Consider the following 13,252-nt stretch of genomic DNA (forward strand, 5'->3'; position numbering starts at 1 on the left):
CCTCAAGATTTAGGCCGTTTACTACTCCTGCAGCATCCCAATTTGAGCTCAAATTCCTTTGGCGGAAAGATACCAACAAATCTTACTCATTGTACTGATTTAATAGTCCTCGATGTGAGTTTCAATGAGCTTGTTGGGTCAATCCCGGATCAGCTTAGTTCACTGTCAAAATTGTTAATTGTATATCTGGCTGTAAATAACCTGACAGGAACTATCCCAGCTTGGATAGGAAACTTTTCATCACTATTGGTTCTCTCACTCGCCAGGAACAATCTGTATGGTCGCATAACCCCTAAGCTTGCCGCCTGTCGCGCTTGGGATTTTTTCAACTTTATGGAAATCAACTGTCCGGTAATATTCCTGTGTCAATTTATAATATTTCCTCCATTTTCTACTTCTCTGTTACTCTGAACCAGTTAAACGGGCAACTCCCACCAGATGTTGGTATTACCCTTCCTAATCTCAAAGTATTTGCTGGGGGTGTAAACAATTTCACAGGAGTTATTCCTGTTTCATTTTCAAATGCTTCTACGCTTCAAGTGATTGACTTTGCTCAAAATAGTCTCACTGGGACTGTGCCAACAAATTTGGAAAGCTTGCAAAATTTATATAGAATTGATTTTGATGATAATAAACTTGGAAATAGAGAAGTCGGTGACTTTATTTATTTATTTTTTTTACTTTCTTGGCTAACTGCACTAGTCTGAAAGTACTTGGTTTGGCTAGAAATCTTTTTGGAGAACTGCCCAACTCCATAGCCAACCTTTCAACCAGCCTCAAAATACTTACTCTGGGTGAAAACTTGATTTATGGATCTGTTCCTTTGGGAATTGGGAACCTCATCAATTTGACCCTTCTTGGGCTAGAAGGGAACAACTTCACTGGTCGAATCCCTAGTGCTATGGGGAAGCTTCAAAAATTAGAGGGACTGTATTTGAATGTTAACAAATTTTCGGGGCCCATTCCATCTTCCCTTGGCAATTTGACATCATTAACCAGGCTCTTTATGGAGGAGAATGGACTAGAAGGCAGTATACCCCCAAGCCTCGGAAATTGCAAGAAATTGCTGGTACTAAGCCTTACTAGTAATAATCTTAGTGGCACCATACCCAAAAAGGTCATCAGTCTCTCTTCTCTTTCGATTTCTTTGGCAATGGATCATAATTCTTTGACTGGTTCATTACCACTTGAAGTGGGTAACTTGATAAATCTCATGGAGCTTGATGTGTCAGATAACAGATTGTCTGGTAAAATTCCTAGCACCCTCAGCAGTTGTCTTAGTTTGGAGCACCTCCTTATTCAGGGGAATTCTTTTCAAGGAACAGTTCCTGAATCTTTGAAAAGTTTAAGAGGCTTAGAAGAGATTGATTTTTCGCTTAATAACTTGTCCGGTCAGATTCCAGAATTCCTTGCAGAACTTTCATCTCTACAGAAACTCAATCTTTCCTTCAATAATTTAGAGGGGGCAGTGTCAGTGGAAGGAATTTTTACAAAGGTGTCTGCAATTTCAATCCTACAAAATGATAAGCTATGTGGTGGTGTCCCAGACTTGCATTTGCCTGCTTGCTCTCATGAAAAATCTCATTCAAGAAAATTTCTAGCTCCAAAAGAAGTCATCCCCGTAACAACATCAATTATATTTGTAATAGTACTGTCGTGTTCTTTTGCTGTTTGTTATGTGCTAAGAAACTCGAGAAAGAGACCTTCAAGTGAATCTTCCGCTAGGGATTGGAAAATGGGGGTTTCTTACCAAGAACTTGTTAGATCAACTAATGGGTTCTCCATGGACAATTTGATCGGTTCAAGTAGCTTTGTGTCATGCCCCGCAACCAAGAGGCTACGCCACACAAACGCCTAGCAAACGATGACATGGAGCCTGCATGGACCGGAGCTTTCTAGACTTCTCTACACAAGTATGGAACTTTCCGGAATTCTCTAGATTAATGTGGAGTTGTCTAACCTTTTCTAGACTTGTCTAGAGTTGTATAAAATGCTCTAGAATTCTTTAGACTTGTCTTGAACATTGTATATAGTTCTAGAATTGTGTAGATAGTTTTTTGGAGGATTCTAGACACTTATTCTGAGCCACACATTTGTACACATCTAGAATGTTCTTGTAAGGGCCAAAGGTCTATAAATAGGAGGTGGGAGTCCATTTGCTCTTCACCAAGCAACCTAAGTTGTAATCTCTTCTCAAGTAATACAAGTGTTCATATATTCCCAAACTCTCTTGTTCACTTGCCTAAATATCTTCCTACACACTTAAGTAAGCAAAGCACTTGTCTAGCCTTAGTCTTCACTAAGCTAGCACACTCAGGTAGGCTGACTTAGTGCTTCAAGGGAGCTTGAAAGTGTCTAAGGCCGCACGTGAGCTTGGAAAGGTCCAAGTCCATGACATTTGGCTCTGTTTATAAAGGAACTCTCAGTGATGATGGCACAACTGTGGCAGTGAAAGTGTTAAACCTTCAACAGGAAGGAGCTTCCAAGAGCTTCATGGATGAATGCAGGGCTTTGAGAAGTGTACGCCATAGGAATCCCCTCAAGATCATAACTACATGTTCTAGTGTTAATCAACAAGGTAATGACTTCAAAGGTCTTGTATTTGAGTTCATGTCCAATGGAAGCCTTGACCAGTGGCTGCATCCAATTGATAACGGGCAACATAGAACCACAAGTATGATCGAACATTATCCTGAGACTGAACATAGCCATTGATGTTGCTTCTGCATTGGATTATCTCCATCATTATTGTGAAACACCAATTGTTCACTGTGATCTAAAGCCAAGCAGTGTTCTCCTGGATGATGACATGACAGCCCATGTCGGTGACTTTGGATTAGCAAGGTTCCTCTTTCAATCATCAAATAATCCCACCAAAAATCAAACCACGTTAGCTAGGCTAAAGGGTTCTATCGGTTATATTCCTCCAGGTATGCTCTCTATCCAAATTGATTATCTCCATATTTGATCATCACAACTATTTGGAAGTTTAAACAAAGACGCTTTTACAAATTAGCCCTGTTGAGTTCAAATGTTACTGGAGGCTTAAACAAATAACCATATCATATAAGTAAGTGAATCTTTTGATCAATAATGCCTCTGTCTTTCCAATTATAATTTGGTAATGTATGTGGTTAAATATCTTTCTGACGGTTGATTATTGAATCTCAGAGTATGGTATGGGTGATCAAGTGTCCACCCTTGGAAATGTGTACAGCTATGGAATACTCTTGCTGGAGATGTTTGCAGGTAGAAAACTGTGATACCCCCTAATTTTGGAACACGGGTTGATCAAGTCCGCGCACAAAATTAGGGGATATCAAAATAATTAAAGTATTTAAACAAGTACAGAGTACAAAAAGAAATAAAAAGAATAAATAATACGCTGAAGAAAAACTAATAAATAATAATTTTCATTAATTAATAACTCTCCAACAATTACAACTCGGGAATCTCATAACCCAAGGACCCCTTAAAACATTATCTAATAATACAATATTACTTAAAAATACGCAAGATGAAAAGATGAATAACAGTCTCCCAGCTGCGGATCCTCAACCTCGAGACTGGAACTTCTAATAACCTGAAAAATAAATCGTGGGTTAAACCCTACGAACAAGTTCTCTCTACCAGACCTCTGAAAACCAATAAGTAGATCATCTTTGATCAAAATCCAACCTAATAAAGAATTTAACTTTAATATAGCATAATATACATATATATAAACAATTATATATACTACACTAATCACATCCACTAATAGATTTATTAAATTTCCAAACCTATTAAACAATGATTAAAATAATAATCATACCTAGACCAATCCACCATTTCTTTTAAAAAAAACTCATTTAACCTAAATTCCATCCTAATCAGTTGTTTAATCATTTAAACAATAAATTATAATAAAAGAAATACTCTATTTAATCCCAACCCGATAATGATTTTAATTATTTAAATCACATATCCAAAATCCAAGCTTTGACAAATCATCCATGTCTTCCCCAATATTATTTTATTAATATAAAATAATACACTAACCAGTAAGTACTAAACTATTCTCATTTAAGAATATCTAATCCTAATCCAATCTATACATACAACAATCATAGATGATATTTTAATCATCTAACACATAGCAATGTAATTACGCTTTGGCAAATCAACCATGCCATTACATATATTTTTATTTATATATTGGCAATTCAACCATGCCTCCATAAACATATATATTTATATTTTTAAACTAGCAACTCATCCATACTTCCAATGTATCTATTTTATTCATACGAATACTTAGGCATTATATTTACATCGATGGCAACTCATTCATGCCTACAATTCAACCATGTACCAACTTTAAACTCAACAATAACTAATCCATACATAAACATCTCTTGCAGACTATAAGCATATCACAAATTTACTAACCAGCCTATCCAGATATATCAAATAAGAATAGTAATAATAATCATCTCAAATAATATATACACATATATTATTCAATATGTATATCTGTGTATAATACATTCCTTAATAATATTTGATTATTTAAAACCATATATACATATATATAAGTAAATATGTATGTATACACCTCATTCTATACGAATCGTAACTTAAATCAACCATATATATCCACATCTATAACTATATATATATATATATACACACATCTCCTTCCATGGCAAAATATTTAATTAATTATATTTACGCCAATTAAATGGTACTAAATATCTTAACAACACTGTAAAGCTTTCAGAACACCAATAACACGCCCTTTAATGGTTAATTTCAACCCCAACAAGCTTAAAATAGATTCTGGATAATCACCGGACACCACAGAGCCTCACCAGAACCCCAAACACTTCCTCACGCACCCCCACGCGCCACCAAATGCTCCCACACTATCTGCACGTGCTTCCACGTGCCATCATTCACTAGCAGGCGCGTCCACGCGCCTGCACTCGCTCACAGGCCCCTGATCCACTCTCGGCGCGTGTTGGCTTGCTCTGATTGGCTGCCTCTCTCTATTCTTGTGAGCTGCGAAGCACTAGATCCCTTCAACTGTTGACCAGACCTGGTCAACGGTCCAGATACCCATGCGCACCAAATCTCCATGCGCTATACCACACCAGATCAATCCACCATCCATCAACTCCACCCACGGCCGAGATCAACATGTGCACCATCTATTCATGTGCCGCATCACACTAGATCATCTTTCAATCATCAAGACCATTATATTGTCCTGATTTGTGGCGCATCAAAAGTTTTATACACCGCGACACACTAAATTAAAAATACCTAATTGATTGTGCCGCCGATACACAATGAAATTGTAACAGTGCATATAAATAAACAGTATACTTATCTTCCAAAAATATGAATACAATTCAATTAAATCCCTAAAAAAAAAATATAGAAACTTCCTAGAAAATTTAGAAAGTTACAGGAAATTTTCAAAATTTCTAGAAACCCTAATTAACCCTCTTGGGTCACTGATCAAGTATAACAGTTGATTTTAAATATATACAACCTATATATATTAAAATCCATCAATTCTAAAAAATAAAATAATAATAAATTATGCTTCTAATATTCCAATTTAATCCTGATTTAATCAAATAAAATTAACTTTATATATATATATATATATATATATATATATATATTTATTTATTTATTTATTAATACGTTCTAACATGATTTAAATTAATAAATTTAGTCTAAAATTTTGATACTCAAGATGATAAACTTATGGGTCCTAAGAGAAAAGTTAAAAAAGAACTTGCCTGAAGGTTTCGAAACGAAACCGACGCTTCAATCTTGAATTGTCTCTTTCAATTCTGGCATCCTCTTTCTCAGATCTGGCCTACTCCTTGTTTACTTCCTCTTCTTCTTCTCCTCTCTCTGTCTTTCTTATTTTTCTAACGTGTAAACTTTTTAACCCTAAACCTTATGTGTATATTTATACACATTATAACCTAAATCCTATTCCTAGTATGACTACCAAATAAAATAATAAAAATAATACTCTTTAAATAATATAATATACATAAACATATATTATATCACAAATACATATATATATCTCCCATAATTAACCATTAGTTAATTAAATCATATATCATATATGTATATATAAATATATATATCCATAAATATATATATCCTTCCATAAAACTTATTAATTAATTATATTTATATATAATTAAATATATATATTTATAATTATACCAAAACTAATCATTTAAATAATAAAATAATCATAGGCCTTTATTAATTAACCTAATAAGGTTTCATTCCAGCACAAGACCATATCCTTTGGTCCAACATTCCTTCAGCCCAACCCAATTAATTTAAATAAATAAAATAATTAAATTAAATATAATAATTACAAAACAATTAACAATCAATTCACACAAGCATAAATACACACATTACAAATCAACAATTCAATCATAACATTCCACAAATCATAATATCACACCAATTCATCAAACATAATCGCGAAATATAGTTTAATACAAATAAGACAATTAAATCATAACACTCAATTAAATAAAACAAATCATTTAAAAACGAAATAAAATCAATTAATTTCAATTAAATCAAACAAATCAATTAAAAAATAAAATAAAATTAATTAATCACAATTAATAAATCTTTTAAAATATCGGGGTATTACAAAAACCACTGGATGACATGTTCAAAGATGGCCTAAACCTTCACAAGTTTGTTGCAATGGCTTTACCTGAACGTGCACTGGACACAGTAAACCCTTTACTGTTCTTCAAGGAAGAAAACAACTTAGAGGAGAATAAAAAAGATGAAGTAGAAGAAGTAGCAATAAACAACAATAAACCCCAGGACAGCGCTAGGTGGGGAATGAAGGAATGCTTGGTTTCAGTGATAAGAACTGGAGTTTCATGTTCTAGATAGGATGACAATGAATATGGTTGTCAACAGAATGAATGCAATTCAAAACTCATTTCTTAGTTTAAGAAACAGAATTGAAGAAGACTTGGAAGAGTTTTATCGTCTAGCATTAACATCTACTCTGCCAGTAGGCACTAAGTTCATATTGTATAATAAACTCTTCTCCACATTATGTGGAGATTGAATGAAGCCTCAGTGGAGGCATAATATAATATAATATATATATATATATATATATATATATATATAGACACACACACACACACACACACACACTTTAGCTAGACTTTATTCTAAAAAAGAACGAAATTTAGTAGAACATTATGCCTTGCAAATACATTGAATGGCCTTTTCTTTTACTCAAATTCCCTACATTATTATTACTCAAATAATCGATTCCACTGCACCACCTGTGATACCCCTCGATTCTAGAGCTACGGGTGATCAAGACCGGGTACAGATACAAGGGATACCAGACAATTAATATATAAACAAGCAGGAATAAAACTGAATTAAGAATAAAATAATTATACGCTGAAAAGAATTCTAATTGTAAAACCTCCAAAATAAAAGTTTTAATATAAATAAACTTTCCAATCCGTACAACTCGGGAATCCAACTAGTGGACCCCTAATAATCTCAACTGATAAAACTTTACAGAATAAAATCCAAAACTAAAATCAGAAAGAAAATCCTATTTAGTCGGAAGAGTGAATGACAAGTTGTATTTGCTCTGCACGTCCAAGCTCTAACCCTGGAACTGACGAACACCTGAAAAATAAAGGAGTGGGTCAGGCCCACATGCAAGTCCTAATCTACTACAATCCAAACAGTAATCCGATACGCAGATACATCCTAGAAAGACTCAACAATATCTAGAGTAGTCTATATATGTATATATAGTACACACTATAGGACGCTCGCTAGTCCAGTAGGTCTGTCTCAGCCTGAATAGAAGGTAACATGCAAATACGCACCCTAAGGTGGGCATGAGTACCTAGACCTACCAGGGAACAACACCTATGTCCAGTTATCCATCCCAGGCGATATACACGCCCTAACCATGATCCTGAGACTCAAGCTCATACCATGGCACATATATTATATACGTAAAGTCCATACTCCTCCTAATACAAAATATCAACCATATATATATAGTGGTCTGATATATGTATAACAAAGCCATCCTGAAACTGAATAGGTCATTCAATTCTCAATTGATATGACACAAGTAGATGATGGACTTAACCATTAGGGTTAATCCATACCTTAATCCAATTTGGGTAGGACTTAGTGTTTTGAACTAATCCATTCTAATATAGGTAGGTCTTAGTGCTTTGAGCTAAGTCATCCCAAATATGACACCGTCCCATACCGGTTCATACGCATCCATTCAAGTAAGACTTAACCTTTTTATGGTTAATCAAACTCATTCCAAATTAGGTAGGATTTAGTGCTTGAACTAATCCATACTTAGTATGTCACCGTTCCATACCGGTACATACAATCCTCCAATTAACATAGTCGATAAAACAGTAATAGATGCAAACCAACTATACTCCAGAATAAGCATTTATTATAACCTATCAAGTTTAGGATCAAATTATGCATACAATATAAAGTTTAGAAATCCTAAACCAATTCCTTTAAGCTGATAAAAATTTACTGAGCATTTAACTGCTCCAAATTGCGTAGTTAATTGAACCACACTATATAATCAACATCCATCCTCCAAAATATGTATCATTATAATTGGATACATATATATCAATAAAAAGCATTCATTATAGAGCCTAAACGAAATCAATATTCCAATAATGTAATCTGCAAAATAAGTATAAGCATTCACATCCTCCTAGTTGTCCGTATCTGCCGTAGTTGAATAACAAGGTGAAAATTAACTTGATTCAACACAAATTCAGTTAAATTTAAGTAATTAATGTTACCTATAATCCTATTTATATATGTTTAATCCTAATTAAATCATATACAAACGATCCTCTAAATTCTCTAGTGTAAACAGTTTAATATTCAAGGTGCAACCGGTAAATTCCTTGCCTAACTGTGCATTGTCCAATCCTTAATTAAATTATGAATTTATGTTTCTCTATTGTTTAATGGATCTACAACACTTGTATCCATCCATTAATTCAATTCAAACCATTTAAAACACCCCACGCAGCCAAACAGTGCACTAAACCAAAACTGAGCGCATCCGGGTGAGAGCATTGCTCAAATTGCCTCAAGAGCCGGCTCTGGACTATTGGAGCCGGCTCCAAAACAGCCAGGAGCCGGCTCCAATCCTTTAGGAGCCGGCTCCAAAGGCTTAGAGGCGGCTCCTAGGTTTTCTGGAGCCTGCTCTTGCTCCTTTGGACATCGTCATCTGTTCTTGCTTCATCTTCTTCGACTCCGGTAACTAACAGAGCCTCTGGAATGTTTTAATCAGTTGTTCTAGGGTCCAATCAAAGTTATAAATTAATCCTAACCCACTGATATGCAACCATGATTTGAACTAGACTCAAGTTTGGAAGCCACAATTACAGAACGTTCAAATAGCAACCTTAAGCAACTTACAACAGATTTATTTTGTAAAAATCAAAACTGTTTTAAGATCTTGTTCCAGGCTTTAAACTCACTCCTAGATTAGTTACAAAGTATCCCACATATAATTTACAACCTTAGTTTACAACAACCTGAATCACAACTATAGAAAAAACATATTAACAAAGAAGCAGAAATAGGCAAAAGAGTTATCTTACGAGTATTTAAACCAGATTCTTATATGCATAAATCCATGATATTATGTTTGCTTACAATTATTTTAGCCTTTATTAAGTCCCTAAAGTCCTCCTAGGCATGCACAGAACACAGATTAAATAAATAGAGCAGAACAAAAACTTGCCTCACGATTCCGGTTTGAAACCTTCATAGACGTCTCTAAGTTTCAGAATGTTTTCCAAGACCTTCCTTCCTCTACTCACTGCTCTAGTTCTATCTTTCCATTAACTTCTTCCTTCCTCCTAAACATGAGCTTAAAACCATAGCCAAAGCCCTTTCCCAGTGCCCTTCACGTTTTTCCCTCACCTCTCTGTTTCTCTGTTTTCTAATACGCGAATAAGGTGTCTCACAAGAACCCTTGCTGACATATAATGTTCTATATATATATACCTATGCACAACCATAATCCTAAGTCCATCCCAACTACAAGTCGGCTATCCTATCTACATCAATTAAAACCCTAAACCTAAAATATACACAAACACAGTATTAAACCAAAGACGTCCACTACAATAAAAATAAAAAATTAAATAATAACATTTAAAATAAATAAACAAAAGGGAAGCAAATAAATAAATAAATCAAATACATCATTCAAAACACATAAACAATTTCCAATAGACACCATTAAATAAACATAATTAAACAATTAACAAAAATAAAACAACTAGGTCATATAATTAAATAAATTAATCAACGAAAAACAAAAAGTAAATTTTCCATTCTATCCTTTTTGAAAACTAGGGGTATTACACCACCTTTTCACTTATACTCTTTTCAAATTAGCAAAATTTATATTTCTATTCAAAAATGATATATTAAGTGAAATTTTTATATTTGACTATTTAAACTTATAGTCTAAAATTTTGGATCTTTTTCATTTTTATATTTTTATTTTTAAATAATTATTCTAATTTTCAAAATGATTAAATTTTATTGTAATGTTACCGATTTTCCCTATTTTTCAATTTTTGGAATTTAATTGATTTTTCTGGATTATTTTAATCATTTTCTCGTTTTGCGTGCCACGCGGGTCCCGAAGGGCGTTTTGGTCATTTTCTTGAGCCGAGGGTTTTAGAAGTATGTTTTTAATCATTTTAAGTCAATTAAAAGTGACGGTATCATTTTCATAAGTTATTCAGAAGTCTGGACGATTTTCGGACTCAAAAACTTCTTCCGGTTTTCTTATATTAAGGGAGGGGTATCTGTAACGACCCTAAACTGATACCATTTATAAATAATAAAAAATCGGCATGACCTCCGCTAAAAATCTTCCTACAACAACTTGTTTAAATGCATTTTTAACCTGTCCCAACACAATAAATATCTAAGACATTCCATGGTGGTACAACCACATACTATATCATCCAGGTATCATAATTACAGTCCCAAAATACAAGATTAATATCAAATGTCCATACTTTACAACATTTAGACAGCTTATATAAAAGTTACAGCCCGTAGGTATAATTATAATATTAAAAGTCCATATGTCGTCGTACAAAATACATTATGCTTAGTCTTACAAAAATAGTGAGGCTCAAGTACAAAAACAACAAAATAAGCTCCTAATCCATACTAAGTCTGTGGTATAACATCATCCGCCACTTCTTTCCTGTTTCTTGAAAAATGTTAAATATAAGGGGTGAGCAAAATTGCTCAGTAATTGGTGCCTAAGACAAACCTCTTGTGTTCTCGTGAATCCAAATAAGGAATAGGACAATAGGAATTTGGGGCCATGCAAAGCCAGGAAAATATAATATCAATTCTAAATTCAAAGCAAATAAATCTCGTGTCATAAATGCAATGTTATGCATGTCACTCCCCATTTTTAGAAAAACATTATCACTTCACAAACTGTTAATATAACCCGCCATTTGGTGATCTGCAGCAATACGAGAGAAGGATTGGCTACTGTCCCTGACCTTTGGTACCTCCGCAGCTTCATTTGGGGCCTAGATAGCTCAACCATGCCTGGGCAATCTCCCTAATTCCCTCTAGGCTATACTAATACACCGGCCCTTTGGTGACTCCGCGGCGACTGGGTTTTTCTCAAAAACCGTTTCATCAAATTCTCCCCAAAAATTCCCTTTTTCATTCTTATCAAAACATTGTACCCTTTTTCTTTCTTGCCTAATGTTATGGATGTATGTCACATGCTTTTACCATTTCCAAAAAAAAAATTAGAGAAAAGTTCTACTACACAATTTAGCATGCATCCATATAATAAACACTTGGGCATGACAATTAACATATTAAGCATACTTTACAATAATTCTAGGAAAATTTCCATAAACTTCCATGAATAATTTCTAGCAATTTTATCAACACAATAATATAGAGAATCCAATGATCAAGCATATTTTGCATACAATTCAATAATTTTATATACTCTCATGCTATATATAGAAAATCAAGTCATTGAAGAGGCAAATAAATCAAATTGATTATGCTTGACAACAATTATGGTAGAATGACTCACAAAGGCACAAGGTATTGAGAATTAGAGACCCCTACCTCTATGTTATGCAAAACCCCTAATTTGCACCACAAACCCTCAAAATGGGTCAAGATTTTCGGACTAGGTTGCTCAAAACTGAAATTGCTGGTACACACATATAGAGCTCACCATGCTCTCCGTTTTGCTGCAAACAACACTTAAAAATACTAAGAAATGAGGGAGAAATCAAGCCTTGACTTTGGAAAATAAAAAAAAAAAACAAAGAGGAACCGAGAGGAAGATATAGAGAGACAGAGATGGGAGAGAGAATGAGATAATAGAGCAAAACAAAAAAAAAAAAAAAAAAAAAACGTGGTCTTATGACCACTTTAAAAAAAATAACTGTGGGTCCCTCCACTAATATACATATATATATAAATAACTTAAACATTACAGCATCATCGGTATTTCACATGTGTGTGTCTGTGTTTATATTCATGTATGTATGTTGTATTAGTGATATTAAATGGATGATGATATTTTATGGCATTGTTAAGGTCATAAAAGAGTTTAATGGGCATTTTTGTCATTTTAGCTTCATGGACCAACCTAGAGAATTCTAGAAGGATGGCTTCATTTTAGCCCATTCTTCTATTTCCTTCGGCAGACATGCTCTCTCTCTCCATTTTCTTCTCTCTCTATATTACTCTCTTCCTTCTCTCTAAAATTTCTTTATGCTAAAAGAAGATTTGGTTTAAGCCGGAGTTAGCAAATTGTAGATCATTGCAAGGGTTACGTTTTGGTGCTGATATTACAAGCTTTTGGTGGGATTTGAGTTCGGGGCTTGGAGCTTCGGCTTATTAAGGCCTTGTTTGGTTTGCTATCTTGAGGTAGGGGAAGTCTAAACTACGAATTCCTATGGTTTTAGTGAGTTTACTATGTGTTCTTTACATGTAAATCTTGTTGGTGTGAGCATGTCTAGTTCTGTCAAGTATTGAGTTGTGAAGCATGATTTATTTTTAATCTACATAATTGGTGAGGAAATGGTTTGCTAAATTGTGAAATTCATGTATGATTTTATGGCTTATAATT

The 13,252-nt window shown here is 34.1% G+C and overlaps 1 pseudogene; it reads left to right on the forward strand.

Annotated features, from left to right (window-relative positions):
• The first annotated feature begins 530 nt into the window (after nucleotides 1-530).
• LOC132314705 (putative receptor-like protein kinase At3g47110) lies at nucleotides 531-7,126 on the forward strand (annotated as a pseudogene).
• Nucleotides 7,127-13,252: the final 6,126 nt, after the last annotated feature.

This window comes from Cornus florida, unplaced genomic scaffold (genome assembly GCF_030987335.1).
Source record: "Cornus florida cultivar Cherokee Brave unplaced genomic scaffold, ASM3098733v1 CherokeeBrave_3.0.0_Hap2_Chr06, whole genome shotgun sequence".
NCBI lineage: Eukaryota > Viridiplantae > Streptophyta > Magnoliopsida > Cornales > Cornaceae > Cornus > Cornus florida.